Genomic DNA, 15,576 nt, shown 5'->3' with positions numbered 1-15,576 from the left:
CCATTCCTGAAAATCCTTCAAGAATATTTAAATGGATTAAATGATACTGTGGTGCAATGGTTAGCACACCACTGAATGTCAGGGTTTTATCTGTTTCAGATACTTTTCCAAAGCCCGACCTAAGAATGAGAACCGCTTCAGGCCTTGTGAAAAATTCCAAAACTTCTTTTGTTCACCAAGAAAAGGTTATTTCTGTCTAAAATTACGGATTATTTTTTACAATCATAGGCTGAGGTATTTTAAAAGTGGATTTATGGAAATCTCCAGTGATGCTGAACAACATCTCAAAATTTGTTGCTATACTTTGCGGCAAAAACAAATGTTCTTTTATAGCCAATTAATTAACTAAGTTAAATGGAAAAATCGTGTCGTATCGTACCTCACCTGCTGTTTACATCAATAAATTTAATTTTATTTTTTTTTCTCAATTATTTCTAATCAATAAATATAAATAATTCTCCATAAAAATTAACTATTAAAAGTTACATAAATAAAATATCTACCAGTTTTAGTTCCCATAATATATGTTTAAATACAATTTGTATGTAAATTCTAAAAAATTTATTTTTTGGTTTATTTCGCTTTTTTAATGGCCTATAAAATTAAAACTAACTAACAAACTAAGTTTATAACAACATTACAACATTTTGTAGTTTATTAGAGAGAAATAAACTTTTTGACTTATCGGAAAAATACGAGACAATGGAAAATTATGTTGTATATTTTTGTTGTTGTTGCTTGTATTTGTTTTTATCAATGGGGGGAATAGGGAAATGCTTTTGTTGGTTCATTATTATTTGCTTAACATATCACACCAATACCAAGAGAAAAGAAGAGCCAACACGTTTGTGGATCTGTCCCAGTGTGTGTGTGAGACTGTGTGTAGACGACGTTGTTAAACTTCAAACAAATAGACAGCCATTATTTGCAAAACTAGCACTTGAACAATGTACAACAGCCATGCGACCAACGACCGACCGGCCGATTTTGTCTATATAAATACACACGTATATAGAGAGGGGAAGCAGGGTATATATAGTGGAACATAGCTACAATAGCTGCCATACTACAATTGTGCTCAGAACAAAGCTATACAAAAAAATCAATAGTTACGGAAATGCCAAAATTACAAAAGTCCACACTACCCAGAAAAAGAAAAACTAGAGAGAGGGAAACGGAAACCCTTCATAGACAAGCTCATGTATAGGCAATACAATACGGACACATACCCTTAACTCTGGGTAAACACACACACATACACTCACACCCATTGAATCATAGTCCATGTTAGTTAGGGACAATGTACAAAAATGGGAACGAACATGAGTCTAACAAAAATCAGGAAAAAAACTAGTGCTGAACAAAGCAAGAGCAAAAACAAAATGTTTCTGTGTAAAATAAGAATTAAAACAACAACAGCAATAAAACGATACAAACGATGATGCGCAACGATGACGTTATTTTTGTTTGTGCCCTATATTAGTTCTGGGCATTTTAGTTCCTACGAGAGGTTATGAAGGAGCGATCCCTAATATTGAATAATCAGGGTCCATGTCTCCGGCGTGGATTTTTAAAAGATTTTTAGGTGGTTGCATTATTAGGCAAGGAATTTTAATAGATTTTTATTCCGAACTAAAGTCTTTATTAGGTGTGGATTTTTAATAGATTTTTATTTCGAACCAAAGTCATTATTAGGCGTGGATTTTTAATAGATTTTTATTTCGAACCAAAGTCATTATTAGGCGTGGATTTTTAATAGATTTTTATTTCCAACCAAAGTCATTATTAGGCGTGGATTTTTAATAGATTTTTATTTCCAACCAAAGTCATTATTAGGCGTGTATTTTTAATAGATTTTTATTTCCAACCAAAGTCATTATTAGGCGTGGATTTTTAGTAGATTTTTATTTCCAACCAAAATCATTATTAGGCGTGGATTTTTAATAGATTTTTATTTCGAACCAAAATCATTATTAGGCGTGGATTTTTAATATATTTTTTATTTCCAACCAAAGTCATTATTAGGCGTGGATTTTTAATAGATTTTTATTTCCAACCAAAGTCATTATTAGGCGTGGATTTTTAATAGATTTTTATTTCCAACCAAAGTCATTATTAGGCGTGGATTTTTAATAGATTTTTATTTCCAACCAAAGTCATTATTAGGCGTGTATTTTTAATAGATTTTTATTTCCAACCAAAGTCATTATTAGGCGTGGATTTTTAATAGATTTTTATTTCCAACCAAAATCATTATTAGGCGTGGATTTTTAATAGATTTTTATTTCCAACCAAAATCATTATTAGGCGTGGATTTTTAATAGATTTTTATTTCCAACCAAAGTCATTATTAGGCGTGGATTTTTAATAGATTTTTATTTCCAACCAAAGTCATTATTAGGCGTGGATTTTTAATAGATTTTTATTTCCAACCAAAATCATTATTAGGCGTGGATTTTTAATAGATTTTTATTTCCAACCAAAGTCATTATTAGGCGTGGATTTTTAATAGATTTTTATTTCCAACCAAAGATTTTTAATAGATTTTTATTTCCAACCAAAGTCATTATTAGGCGTGGATTTTTAATAGATTTTTATTTCCAACCAAAGATTTTTAATAGATTTTTATTTCCAACCAAAGTCATTATTAGGCGTGGATTTTTAATAGATTTTTATTTCCAACCAAAGATTTTTAATAGATTTTTATTTCCAACCAAAGTCATTATTAGGCGTGGATTTTTAATAGATTTTTATTTCCAACCAAAATCATTATTAGGCGTGGATTTTTAATAGATTTTTATTTCCAACCAAAGTCATTATTAGGCGTGGATTTTTAATAGATTTTTATTTCCAACCAAAGTCATTATTAGGCGTGGATTTTTAATAGATTTTTATTTCCAACCAAAGTCATTATTAGGCGTGGATTTTTAATAGATTTTTATTTCGAAACAAAGTCATTATTAGACGTGGATTTTTAATAGATTTTTATTTCCAACCAAAGTCATTATTAGGCGTGGATTTTTAATAGATTTTTATTTGCAACCAAAGTCATTATTAGGCGTGGATTTTTATTAATTTTTTATTTCAAACCAAAGCTAGAATTAGGCGTGGATTTTTAATAGATTTTTATTTCCAACCAAAGTCATTATTAGGCGTGGATTTTTAATAGATTTTTATTTCCAACCAAAGTCATTATTAGGCGTGGATTTTTAATAGATTTTTATTTCCAACCAAAGTCATTATTAGGCGTGGATTTTTAATAGATTTTTATTTCCAACCAAAGTCATTATTAGGCGTGGATTTTTAATAGATTTTTATTTCCAACCAAAGTCATTATTAGGCGTGGATTTTTAATAGATTTTTATTTCCAACCAAAGTCATTATTAGGCGTGGATTTTTAATAGATTTTTATTTCCAACCAAAGTCATTATTAGGCGTGGATTTTTAATAGATTTTTATTTCCAACCAAAGTCATTATTAGGCGTGGATTTTTAATAGATTTTTATTTCCAACCAAAGTCATTATTAGGCGTGGATTTTTAATAGATTTTTATTTCCAACCAAAGTCATTATTAGGCGTGGATTTTTAATAGATTTTTATTTCCAACCAAAGTCATTATTAGGCGTGGATTTTTAATAGATTTTTATTTCCAACCAAAGTCATTATTAGGCGTGGATTTTTAATAGATTTTTATTTCCAACCAAAGTCATTATTAGGCGTGGATTTTTAATAGATTTTTATTTCCAACCAAAGTCATTATTAGGCGTGGATTTTTAATAGATTTTTATTTCCAACCAAAGTCATTATTAGGCGTGGATTTTTAATAGATTTTTATTTCCAACCAAAGTCATTATTAGGCGTGGATTTTTAATAGATTTTTATTTCCAACCAAAGTCATTATTAGGCGTGGATTTTTAATAGATTTTTATTTCCAACCAAAGTCATTATTAGGCGTGGATTTTTAATAGATTTTTATTTCCAACCAAAGTCATTATTAGGCGTGGATTTTTAATAGATTTTTATTTCCAACCAAAGTCATTATTAGGCGTGGATTTTTAATAGATTTTTATTTCCAACCAAAGTTATTATTAGGCGTGGATTTTTAATAGATTTTTATTTCCAACCAAAGTCATTATTAGGCGTGGATTTTTAATAGATTTTTATTTCCAACCAAAGTCATTATTAGGCGTGGATTTTTAATAGATTTTTATTTCCAACCAAAGTCATTATTAGGCGTGGATTTTTAATAGATTTTTATTTCCAACCAAAGTCATTATTAGGCGTGGATTTTTAATAGATTTTTATTTCCAACCAAAGTCATTATTAGGCGTGGATTTTTAATAGATTTTTATTTCCAACCAAAGACATTAATGCTTGGATTTTTAATAGATTTTTATTTCCAACCAAAGATTTTTAATAGATTTTTATTTCCAACCAAAGTCATTATTAGGCGTGGATTTTTAATAGATTTTTATTTCCAACCAAAGATTTTTAATAGATTTTTATTTCCAACCAAAGTCATTATTAGGCGTGGATTTTTAATAGATTTTTATTTCCAACCAAAGTCATTATTAGGCGTGGATTTTTAATAGATTTTTATTTCCAACCAAATTCATTATTAGGCGTGGATTTTTAATAGATTTTTATTTCCAACCAAAGTCATTATTAGGCGTGGATTTTTAATAGATTTTTATTTCGAAACAAAGTCATTATTAGACGTGGATTTTTAATAGATTTTTATTTCCAACCAAAGTCATTATTAGGCGTGGATTTTTAATAGATTTTTATTTGCAACCAAAGTCATTATTAGGCGTGGATTTTTATTAATTTTTTATTTCAAACCAAAGCTAGAATTAGGCGTGGATTTTTAATAGATTTTTATTTCCAACCAAAGTCATTATTAGGCGTGGATTTTTAATAGATTTTTATTTCCAACCAAAGTCATTATTAGGCGTGGATTTTTAATAGATTTTTATTTCCAACCAAAGTCATTATTAGGCGTGGATTTTTAATAGATTTTTATTTCCAACCAAAGTCATTATTAGGCGTGGATTTTTAATAGATTTTTATTTCCAACCAAAGTCATTATTAGGCGTGGATTTTTAATAGATTTTTATTTCCAACCAAAGTCATTATTAGGCGTGGATTTTTAATAGATTTTTATTTCCAACCAAAGTCATTATTAGGCGTGGATTTTTAATAGATTTTTATTTCCAACCAAAGTCATTATTAGGCGTGGATTTTTAATAGATTTTTATTTCCAACCAAAGTCATTATTAGGCGTGGATTTTTAATAGATTTTTATTTCCAACCAAAGTCATTATTAGGCGTGGATTTTTAATAGATTTTTATTTCCAACCAAAGTCATTATTAGGCGTGGATTTTTAATAGATTTTTATTTCCAACCAAAGTCATTATTAGGCGTGGATTTTTAATAGATTTTTATTTCCAACCAAAGTCATTATTAGGCGTGGATTTTTAATAGATTTTTATTTCCAACCAAAGTCATTATTAGGCGTGGATTTTTAATAGATTTTTATTTCCAACCAAAGTCATTATTAGGCGTGGATTTTTAATAGATTTTTATTTCCAACCAAAGTCATTATTAGGCGTGGATTTTTAATAGATTTTTATTTCCAACCAAAGTCATTATTAGGCGTGGATTTTTAATAGATTTTTATTTCCAACCAAAGTCATTATTAGGCGTGGATTTTTAATAGATTTTTATTTCCAACCAAAGTCATTATTAGGCGTGGATTTTTAATAGATTTTTATTTCCAACCAAAGTTATTATTAGGCGTGGATTTTTAATAGATTTTTATTTCCAACCAAAGTCATTATTAGGCGTGGATTTTTAATAGATTTTTATTTCCAACCAAAGTCATTATTAGGCGTGGATTTTTAATAGATTTTTATTTCCAACCAAAGTCATTATTAGGCGTGGATTTTTAATAGATTTTTATTTCCAACCAAAGTCATTATTAGGCGTGGATTTTTAATAGATTTTTATTTCCAACCAAAGTCATTAATGCTTGGATTTTTAATAGATTTTTATTTCCAACCAAAGTCATTATTAGGCGTGGATTTTTAATAGATTTTTATTTCCAACCAAAGTCATTATTAGGCGTGGATTTTTAATAGATTTTTATTTCCAACCAAAGTTATTATTAGGCGTGGATTTTTAATAGATTTTTATTTCCAACCAAAGTCATTATTAGGCGTGGATTTTTAATAGATTTTTATTTCCAACCAAAGTCACTATTAGGCGTGGATTTTTAATAGATTTTTATTTCCAACCAAAGTCATTATTAGGCGTGGATTTTTAATAGATTTTTATTTCCAACCAAAGTCATTATTAGGCGTGGATTTTTAATAGATTTTTATTTCCAACCAAAGTCATTATTAGGCGTGGATTTTTAATAGATTTTTATTTCCAACCAAAGTCGTTATTAGGCGTGGATTTTTAATAGATTTTTATTTCCAACCAAAGTCATTATTAGGCGTGGATTTTTAATAGATTTTTATTTCCAACCAAAGTCATTATTAGGCGTGGATTTTTAATAGATTTTTATTTCCAACCAAAGTCATTATCTAAGGGTATATTCCTATCGACCAAACCGATTGACACTCTCCTCTGACATTTATTTGTCTCTTTCACTACACAACTACAACTATTGCTACACATAAAAACAAACATTTACATTTTTCATCAGTGGTTACTTTTGTTTTAAGTAACTTGAAACGTCATTGTCATGGGTTTGAGTTGATTGTACTCTTCTACAATGATGATGACGGTGACGACGTCAATGATGAATATCGACGTTTTTGTGTTTTGTTGTTTCTCATTCATACAAAATAAGCCGGTAGGTAGTTTTGCAAATTGACATCATTCGCCAGAGTGTGGTGTGATGTAATAGATTTTTGCCAAAGTGTAAATAAGTGTGTATGGGCCGAGTGTTTGCCGGTTTATCACAGAGCCAACCATTTGCTCCTTGTAAGGGCATTCCACCTAAATGGTGAGAGTGTGTGTGTGAACCTACTAAACACAGTCATGAATCATTAGGAAACCATTCATGTTTTTTCAGCCCTTGGGTACGTACTGCGTACCACTTTGATGGTTTGTTCAACAGTGCGACCGACCGACACAACAGGCGACAACGCTCATTGAACAACACTTTGAATGTACGTATACAGCAGCAGCTTCCTTAATGGCTACTTCCTTCAATGACAACTCTCTCTAACAAATTTCATTCAGTTGACGCTGAAGTAGTTTGGGAATGAACCACATACCAAAGTTGTGTCCGTCCAATGGCGCAAAGGATACACGTACACGTTAAATGTTTGACCTGAGTGCTGGCTCTGGCCGCAATGTGAAGTAACACTGCGCGAGAAAACTTACACGCAATTGAATTGTATTTATAGTGTTAGGGGAAATCAGTTGTGCAAAGTATTCTATTAAATACTAAACTAGGGTAAAGTTAAAGCAAGCTCTTTAGTGCGATTCTCTAACACATTTTGTGAGTTACCTACAAAAATCGATAAAATTAAAATGCTTATAATTTCGGTAATTAACGATATTTTTCGGTAAGTTAGCGACGAATAAAAAGTAGTCGTAAAGTTCGCTCACTGGGAACCCAATCACTAAATCTGAGGTGGAATGTGCAATAAAATTACTACGTAATAAAAAAAGCTGTGGACCAGACGAAATTCCCGCCGAATTGTTAAAATTAATAGATGACGAAAACCTACAGCTTTTGGTAGTGCTATTTAATTACATATATGACTCAGGCCGATATCCTCAAGACTGGCTGAAATCAACTTTCATCACAATTCCAAAGAAAAGCCACCCAAGACAATGTAGCGACTACAGACTTATAAGTTTAATGAGCCACGCTCTCAAAATTTTTCTAAGAATCATTCACTCCAGAATTTATAAAAAATGTGAAGAAGCCATGGGACTATCTCAATTTGGATTTAAAGAAGGCATGGGTACAAGAGAAGCCCTACTCTCTATTCAAGTGTTAATACAGAAATGCAGAAATGTACATAAAGATGTTTACCTGTTTTGTGGATTACGAAAAAGCCTTCGACACCGTACAACATGACAAAATGGTGGAAATCCTCACATCTATTGGCATCCAAGGAAAAGAATTACAATGCATCAAGCAATTATATTGGAACCAAACAGCACAAGTCGACATTAATGGAGAACTGACAGAATGCATTGCAATATCGAAAGGAGTTAGACAGGGTTGTATATTGTCGCCATTATTATTCAATATCTATACCGAAAGAATTTTTGAAGAATCAATGTCCAACGCTCGTAAAGGCGTATATATTGGTGGAAAATTCGTCAACAATATCAGATATGCAGATGATACCACTTTAATTGCGAGTAGTGTATCTGAACTACAATTTCTTTTGAGTCGGCTAAATTCCTATAGCGAAAAGTATGGGTTAAAGATTAATATATCAAAAACTAAATATATGGTGATAACCAGGTCTAGAAACCAAAGTACAACCGAAATATATATAAATAATACACATATCGATAAAGTACAGAACTTTAAATATCTTGGCGTCAAAATAAATGAAAACTGGGACAACTCGAAAGAAATACGATGCAGAATTGAAATGGCAAGAGATGCATTTTTCAAATACAAAAATATTTTATGTAGTCATGACATAAATATGGAAACAAAAATACGATTTATTAAAACTTATGTCTGGTCGGTTCTGCTGTACGGCTCAGAAGTATGGACACTAAAAAACGCTGAAATAAAGAAATTGGAAGCCTTTGAAATGTGGATCTACCGTCGTATCCTAAAAATTCCATGGACACATCTAACACCAAATTCTGTGGTTCTTTCAAGGGTTAACCGTCAACGGGAACTCATTGGAACAATAAAAAGAAGAAAAACATCATATCTTGGACATGTAATGAGGAACGCAAAATACAAACTGCTCCAAACCATAATCACTGGAACAATAGAAGGGAAGCCATCCAGAGGACGGAAAGAAATATCATGGATTGACAATATTCTTAAATGGACCGGCATTGGAAATATCTCAACCCTACTGAGTGAAGCCAGAAATAGAGACGCCTTTATGGAGATCATGGAAAATATATGAACATACCTTAAAATTTGTAACAGATAATTATATATAATTGTATTGGTCGCTTATATTCGGAGATCGAATATGCAAATAAAGAAGAAGTAAAGTTCTACCGATAGCAAGAGTGTTTTCTACTTTCATTTGAACTTTTCATTCATAATTTTGCGATTTAATTTTAACGATTTTTGTCGGTAACTCAAAAAATGAGTTAGAGAATCGCACTACTGCTGTTTCGAAATCAATAATTATCGGTAACATATTTTATTAAAAGTAAAAAAGGACAATTGAAATTGGCCAAAAGATGTTGCGAAGCTAGAAAGGTCTTATATGCTTTTGCATGTACCAATGCTTCGGAGCCATACATTAGCGCGTGTAGTACCAGCGTTTTGAAGGGTGTGATTTTTGCCTCCTGTGAGGTGGTTTTGTTTCTAAACTACTTACTTAGTCCGAAGTAGTATCTGTTTGTCAATATTATGTTTCCTTTTTATTTCAGAACTGATCAGAACTTATTTCTAATGGTGCCATTAAGTATCTCAAAATTGTAGCTGCAACTTCCACAGTTAGTTTGGGTTCAGTGGACGTATTGTACGTCGATACCATCTATTTGGTCTAATCGCCATTCATTGTCATCACACGAAAGACTATCTCCTTGTCTGAAGCTTCGTTTGGTAGTGAACTGCTCGGAGAAGTTCTTCTTATTTTACGTGATAATCGCGTATCAGTTAATGTTAGCGTGCAAAGTAGTATGAGCAGTGCGGGGATATCAAACTCGGTTATAGCTTAAAATACCTTTAAACATAAAGGATAAAAATATGGTAGATATTGATATGCCTCTCTTGAATTTTCTGCAGAATTTTAAGTAATGTGCTCAATCATGATTTTACCAGGTCTAAAGTCGCATTGTTATGGTCCTATTATGTCACTGGCCTTAGGCTTTAGTCATTCGCATAAAACAGTGGATACGATTTTGTAAACGATTAGGAGTAAACGTACGGGGCATAGGATTTCCAAGTGGTGCTAACGGACTGATGCTTACACCTTATAAGTTCGTTGCCTTCGGTCTTGAACAATTCGCAAATGTTTCCGTTCCACAGAACACTTATTTTTGATAAGTAATAAGTTGCTAATGATAAGGAGAGTTTGCTAAGTTTTCAAAAAGTTTTTGCTCTCTTTTTCATTTCTGTTTCACAAACGTCCTCTTCTGCTAAGTGAATAGTTGTAACTGCAAAGTGTATTTTGCTAAGATTTTGCAAAAAACGGTGCTCTTTCGTTCCACAGAAAACTTTGCATTTTGTTTTTGCAGACCAAATTTTGATAAGTTTGCCTAAAATTTGCGGGATAAACGTTCTCTTTGCCAATGTACATTGTGAAAGTAAGTAAAGTTTTTAAAACGTTACGAAGTTAGATTTTGTTCTGAAATATGGAAAACACGGTAATGACAAAAAAAGGATATAAGGATCCACCCCTCTGTACTTCCCTCTCCCAACTTCCACCCTCAAAAGTTCTGAGGGCGACACTTCCACCCTGCGAACCACACCTTTCTGAACTTCCACCCTGCGAACAATCCCATTCAGAACTTACAACCTCCGAACTTCGAGCCTGCGAACCACCAAATTCTGAACTTCCAACCTCCGAAAATCACTTAGACTAAACTAAATTTTTTATTCTATTTTTAATTTCTTTTTATTTTATTTTTTTTTTCTTATTTAATTTCATTTTTTATTTAATTTTATTTTTATTTTTGTTTTTATTTTATTGTATATTATTTTATTTTATTTTATTTTATTTTATTTTTACTTTATTTTAACTTTATTTTTATTTCATTTTTTATTTTATTATATTTTTATTTTCATTTATTTTATTCTATTTTTATTTCATGTTTATTTTATTTTATTTTATTTTATTTTATTTTATTTTATTTTATTTTATTTTATTTTATTTTATTTTATTTTATTTTATTTTATTTTATTTTATTTTATTTTATTTTATTTTATTTTATATTATTTTATTTTATTTTATTTTATTTTATTTTATTTTATTTTATTTTATTTTTATTTTATTTTATTTTATTTTATTTTATTTTATTTTTAATTTTTTTGTCTTACTCACTTTTATTATCACCACTTTCTTTTCATTTTTGTTCTCGATTCTCATTTTCACATGTCTTATTTACAGCTTTGTTCCAGAACTAAAAAGTTTTACAATTTGTACGACTTTTACACATTTTACCGAAAACCTGTTCCCGTACACAAAAAAGTTGTAAATTGTTCGCTTCTCTTTAAACAAAAATGTCGCTGAATGAAGATCTCTTTAAAAACTTTTTACTCGACAAATTTGAGCGTGTAAAAATAGTAACATGGATGCCGGCGTCTGATTGGCTGGTACGCCGACTTTGACATTTGTTCCAGCTTTTTTGACGTTTTTTCCATTCTTGCGTTCCCGAACTTCTGGAAAAAAATTTTGTGGGACAACAATTTTTCTATCTTTCTCTCTTTTACGAGTTTTACTATTAAAAAGTACGGGAACAAAGCTTATGAAAAAGTAGAAAATAATTCAATATTATCAAATATTCTGTGCAAAAAATAGCATCCACACTTTGCAAGAGGACGAAGAGACTTAGCAAGATGGCGGAAAAACTATGGAAGAGAGCACAACCACTTTGCGAAAGATAACAGTGAAATGTAATTTGGTGAACTTATCACTTTTAAAAATAGTTCCTTTTTGAGAAGTGCAAAGTGAGAAGCGATAAGTTGTTTGGTGGAATAGGGCCCAGCTCTCGAATAGCATTGAAATTTGTTGCAACAACCTATATTAGGGGCCCCCATTGCGACGGTACAAGTTTCATGGGCAAGTTGCCCAAAAGCTATAGAAACGCTTATTGCATGATGTGTAGTAGCTGAAGCGCACGATGACTCTCGAAGGGATCAGCCTATTCGGTCCAAAATTTGACTTCAAAATAGTTTGTCGCAACTTAGCTTAAGTTCGAAGAAGGGCAACATCGGAATGGAGCAATCGATTTGGTCCAAACTTTGGATCTCCTAATATTCTGTCCAAATGTAGATTAACTTCGAAAATGGTTTATAGCGGTCTTCTTATTAGGGTACCTCCCCAACAAAAGTTCAACCGATGCTAATCCTTGTGGTCATGTTTTTCGTAGACAGGCCCATGCTTCCTGACATTGTAATCTACAACCTCTAAATTATACGGTGACCAACTGAAATGACTGGAGGTCACGCAATCTATCGAAAAGAAATGGCTCTCAAAATAAGATCCACTTCCAAAATGGACTACGTTGATGCATTCCTTCAGATAGCCCCTACGCAACACTTTTACATATTACATATTTACATATTTTTATTTTTGGCTACCATTACGAACTCGCGACATACACACAGAGAAGAGATATTGTTGGAACAATCATATTCCAAGAACAAAATATTGTATTTAAAAAATCTGAAAATATATATTGTTGTTTCAACCATATATTTTTTATTATGGAACATGATGACACAAAATATATTTTTGCGCCAACAATACATATTTTAAGAATTTTAAAATATACTATTTTCTTCTTACAATATGATTGTTCCAACAATATTTTTTCTCTGCGTGTAGCAGGACGCAATTTCTCCACCAAAATAAATTTTCTGCTATTAATTGGTAATTTTATCGATACTGAAAAAATCGATGCAACATATGTAATATTGTTACTGCCTACTATCCACAGTGCATTTTTTCCGTCTGTAAAAAAATTTACAAATCTCAAATTGATTCATTGGTTCGGTTAGATTTACATTTAGATTGACTTGATTTATTTAATTGTGAATATGTCATTTTTTTCCAGCGCAATTTGTCTCAACTTGTTGTAAACTGTAAATGATGATGTATAGAATTGCAAACAAAAAAATGCGTTGATTGAAACAATCCGCGCTACCAGACAGACGTCTACATAAACTAGTGCGGGTGAGTTTGTCTGTCTGTTTAAATTGATGTAAAAATGTTTTAATTGCCATGATGGCTAATAAATTTTAATTGAGTGTAATTAGCAAAAAATGCGAACAATGAAGATTTCGCACATACTGGAAATAAAGGGAAGCTGGGTCTAAGCGTTTTGTTTAGAAATTCTAGACTTATAGCCAATTTCTCTCTTCTAAAAAATGGAAGAAATAACACCAGAATGGTAGAAGGGTGGTGGACTTTTTACTTTTATAATTTTCTATGTGGAAATTAAACGAGAAGCAAATTTATTGGAATTTCTAATACACAGGAAATTAAACGAGAGACCAATTTTCTGGAATTTCTAATACAGAGGTGGAAGGTGCAGTTATGTACATTACGAGTACAACCAATTATTAGTATATCCTCTCTGAGGCATTGTCGCTTAATTAAAAATCCATGTGGTCCATAAAAAGCTGTACATCCTATTTTCCAGAAAAATGTGTGCGCCTATTCTTTTTTTAAACAATTTTCCATTGAAATTTTTAATTTTTTTTTGTTGTGGATTTTTTTTGCTTTGAATAAAAAATTAATCAAATTTTATTTCATTGATGAATCTTTTGTTGCCCAAAACCCTAACATATGTTAAACTCTTTACGCTTTAAAATAGTACAACTTAATTAACAACACAAATTGGCTAAATTCCAAATACTAACCCAATAAAGCAGGTTGTGTAATTCTTCCCTTGACCTTACCTGTAAAGAAAGAGAAAAAAACAAGAATATATAAATAAAAAAATTTTCAAACCTTATAAATTTCTTAGACATATTTTCAAATAAAAAACAAATCGTAAGCCGCTTACAGCTATTAATTTAAAGATTTCCATAGTAACAAAATGTCACCCTACTCACAGAAAACTTAGATTAAAATTAAAGACAAACGAAAGATAACAGTTTTCGTTTAATTAATTGTGATAGTTGGTCGGGTCGGTTCGGCGAGTGAATAGATTTGTTTTGGGTTATTAAACATGAACAAAATTAAATCACATCTGGTTTAAAAATTGAAAAAAAAAATCAATGTGTTAAATTTACAATAAATGTCACAGACATTGTGGTGAGTGGGGAAGAGCGAGCGAGCGAGAGAGGGAAGAACAAAGAATTTATTAATTAGTTGAAATGATTAATATGCGTTTTAGGGGTATTGATCAAAATTGAGAGATTATAAAAGACATGATACAGAAGTGGAATTTCAGTTTACAGCCAAATAATCAGTAACTAAAATATACGACAGTGGTAATAATTCCATTAAGAGAAAAATTATTATCTGAAATTGTCATCATTATGAAACCCAGTTCTTGGGCAATCAATAGGTCATCGAAACCTGCACACTTTTCTAATGAAGTGCTATACTTAAATTAGTAATGTGATCAATACACTGATAAACCCAAGTCATTAGTTATAGTTATATGGTTTACCATTACAAATTTGGATGTGGGATAATTTTGTTTTATTTAAGGTAATTTATTTGAACGAAACAGAAGCTAAAGTCTACTGTTGTCAACCAACAATTAATGTCCAAAAATATCCAGCAATAAGAGGATGGTGTGTTTCATTTCAGGTACACATTTCTTTGGAGATTGAATGAAACTATCACGTTGGCATTTGATGTATTTACTAGCATATTTGATATAATAATAGCTAAATATAAAAAATATGGGGGTTTTTGAGTGAAATGGGAAACTTTTTCCAAAAGTGGTTTTTGATTTCCTTTATTTTTTTTTTTTGCTGTGGTGATGCTGCTCATCAGCAAAACATTTCACTTTCCAGAGATATCGCGCCTTGAAAAAGTCGAATTCTGTAAGAAAACTATATGCAAACTCATAACTTCTTAATATTGGTCCAAATAGAAAGAAAGAAAGAAGAAAATATCACTTAATATCACTTAAATATTTGGTTGATTACTCGGCTCGGGTGTCCAGTCATATAATTCCCGAGCTGTAGTTACATATTTGATTATCAATTTTCTTAGGTCATTGCCCGGCTGATACAGTAATTGCTTATCCATTTTCAAAATCGAAAAAAATGTCGCAGGTTTTAATATGTTAAAGATAAATTCCTGGGTGACGTAGGGCATTGAAGATACCAAAGAACGGTCCTGACCGGCTTTAACATGGCAAAGCCCAGGATTTATCTTAATCCCTCTTTCATCTCAAGTGGACACTGACCTCCCCGTGGTGTCACCTGGGGAACTGCATTTAACACCCGTTAAAGGTAGTGAGCTAACATGTGCCGCGCGTTCACCCATAAGAACGTTAAAAACGTGGGTTTGGGCGCCGGGTTAGTAACCCTCCCCTAGAAAAAGCAGCCCACTATAAAAAAAAAAAAACAAAAGAAAAGAAAAACAAAATCCCTCTAAATTCGACGACCCCCGCAAACGTTTTAAGGAACATGATCTGCGAATCTGCAGCTGGAATGTTTGCACACTTTATAGAGAAGGTGCAGTTTACGCATTTGCAGATGTACT

The 15,576-nt window shown here is 31.4% G+C and overlaps 1 protein-coding gene across 13 annotated transcripts in view; it reads right to left on the bottom strand.

Moving 5' to 3' along the window:
* CadN (neural cadherin) overlaps window positions 1-15,576 on the bottom strand; it is a 792,724-nt gene that overhangs the window by 474,438 nt on the left and 302,710 nt on the right. Inside the window, exon 2 of one of the 13 annotated variants that reach the window (XM_073971021.1) lies at window positions 13,770-13,808. The exons of the other annotated variants lie outside the window; for them this stretch is intronic. The gene's annotated coding sequence lies outside the window, so the exon portion shown is untranslated. The remainder of the gene's footprint in view (window positions 1-13,769; window positions 13,809-15,576) is intronic. 13 annotated transcript variants of the gene reach the window in all.

Source organism: Musca autumnalis, unplaced genomic scaffold (genome assembly GCF_047663935.1).
Source record: "Musca autumnalis isolate F117 unplaced genomic scaffold, ASM4766393v1 scaffold_2, whole genome shotgun sequence".
Lineage (NCBI taxonomy): Eukaryota > Metazoa > Arthropoda > Insecta > Diptera > Muscidae > Musca > Musca autumnalis.
This window is presented reverse-complemented; position numbering and strand designations above follow the sequence as displayed.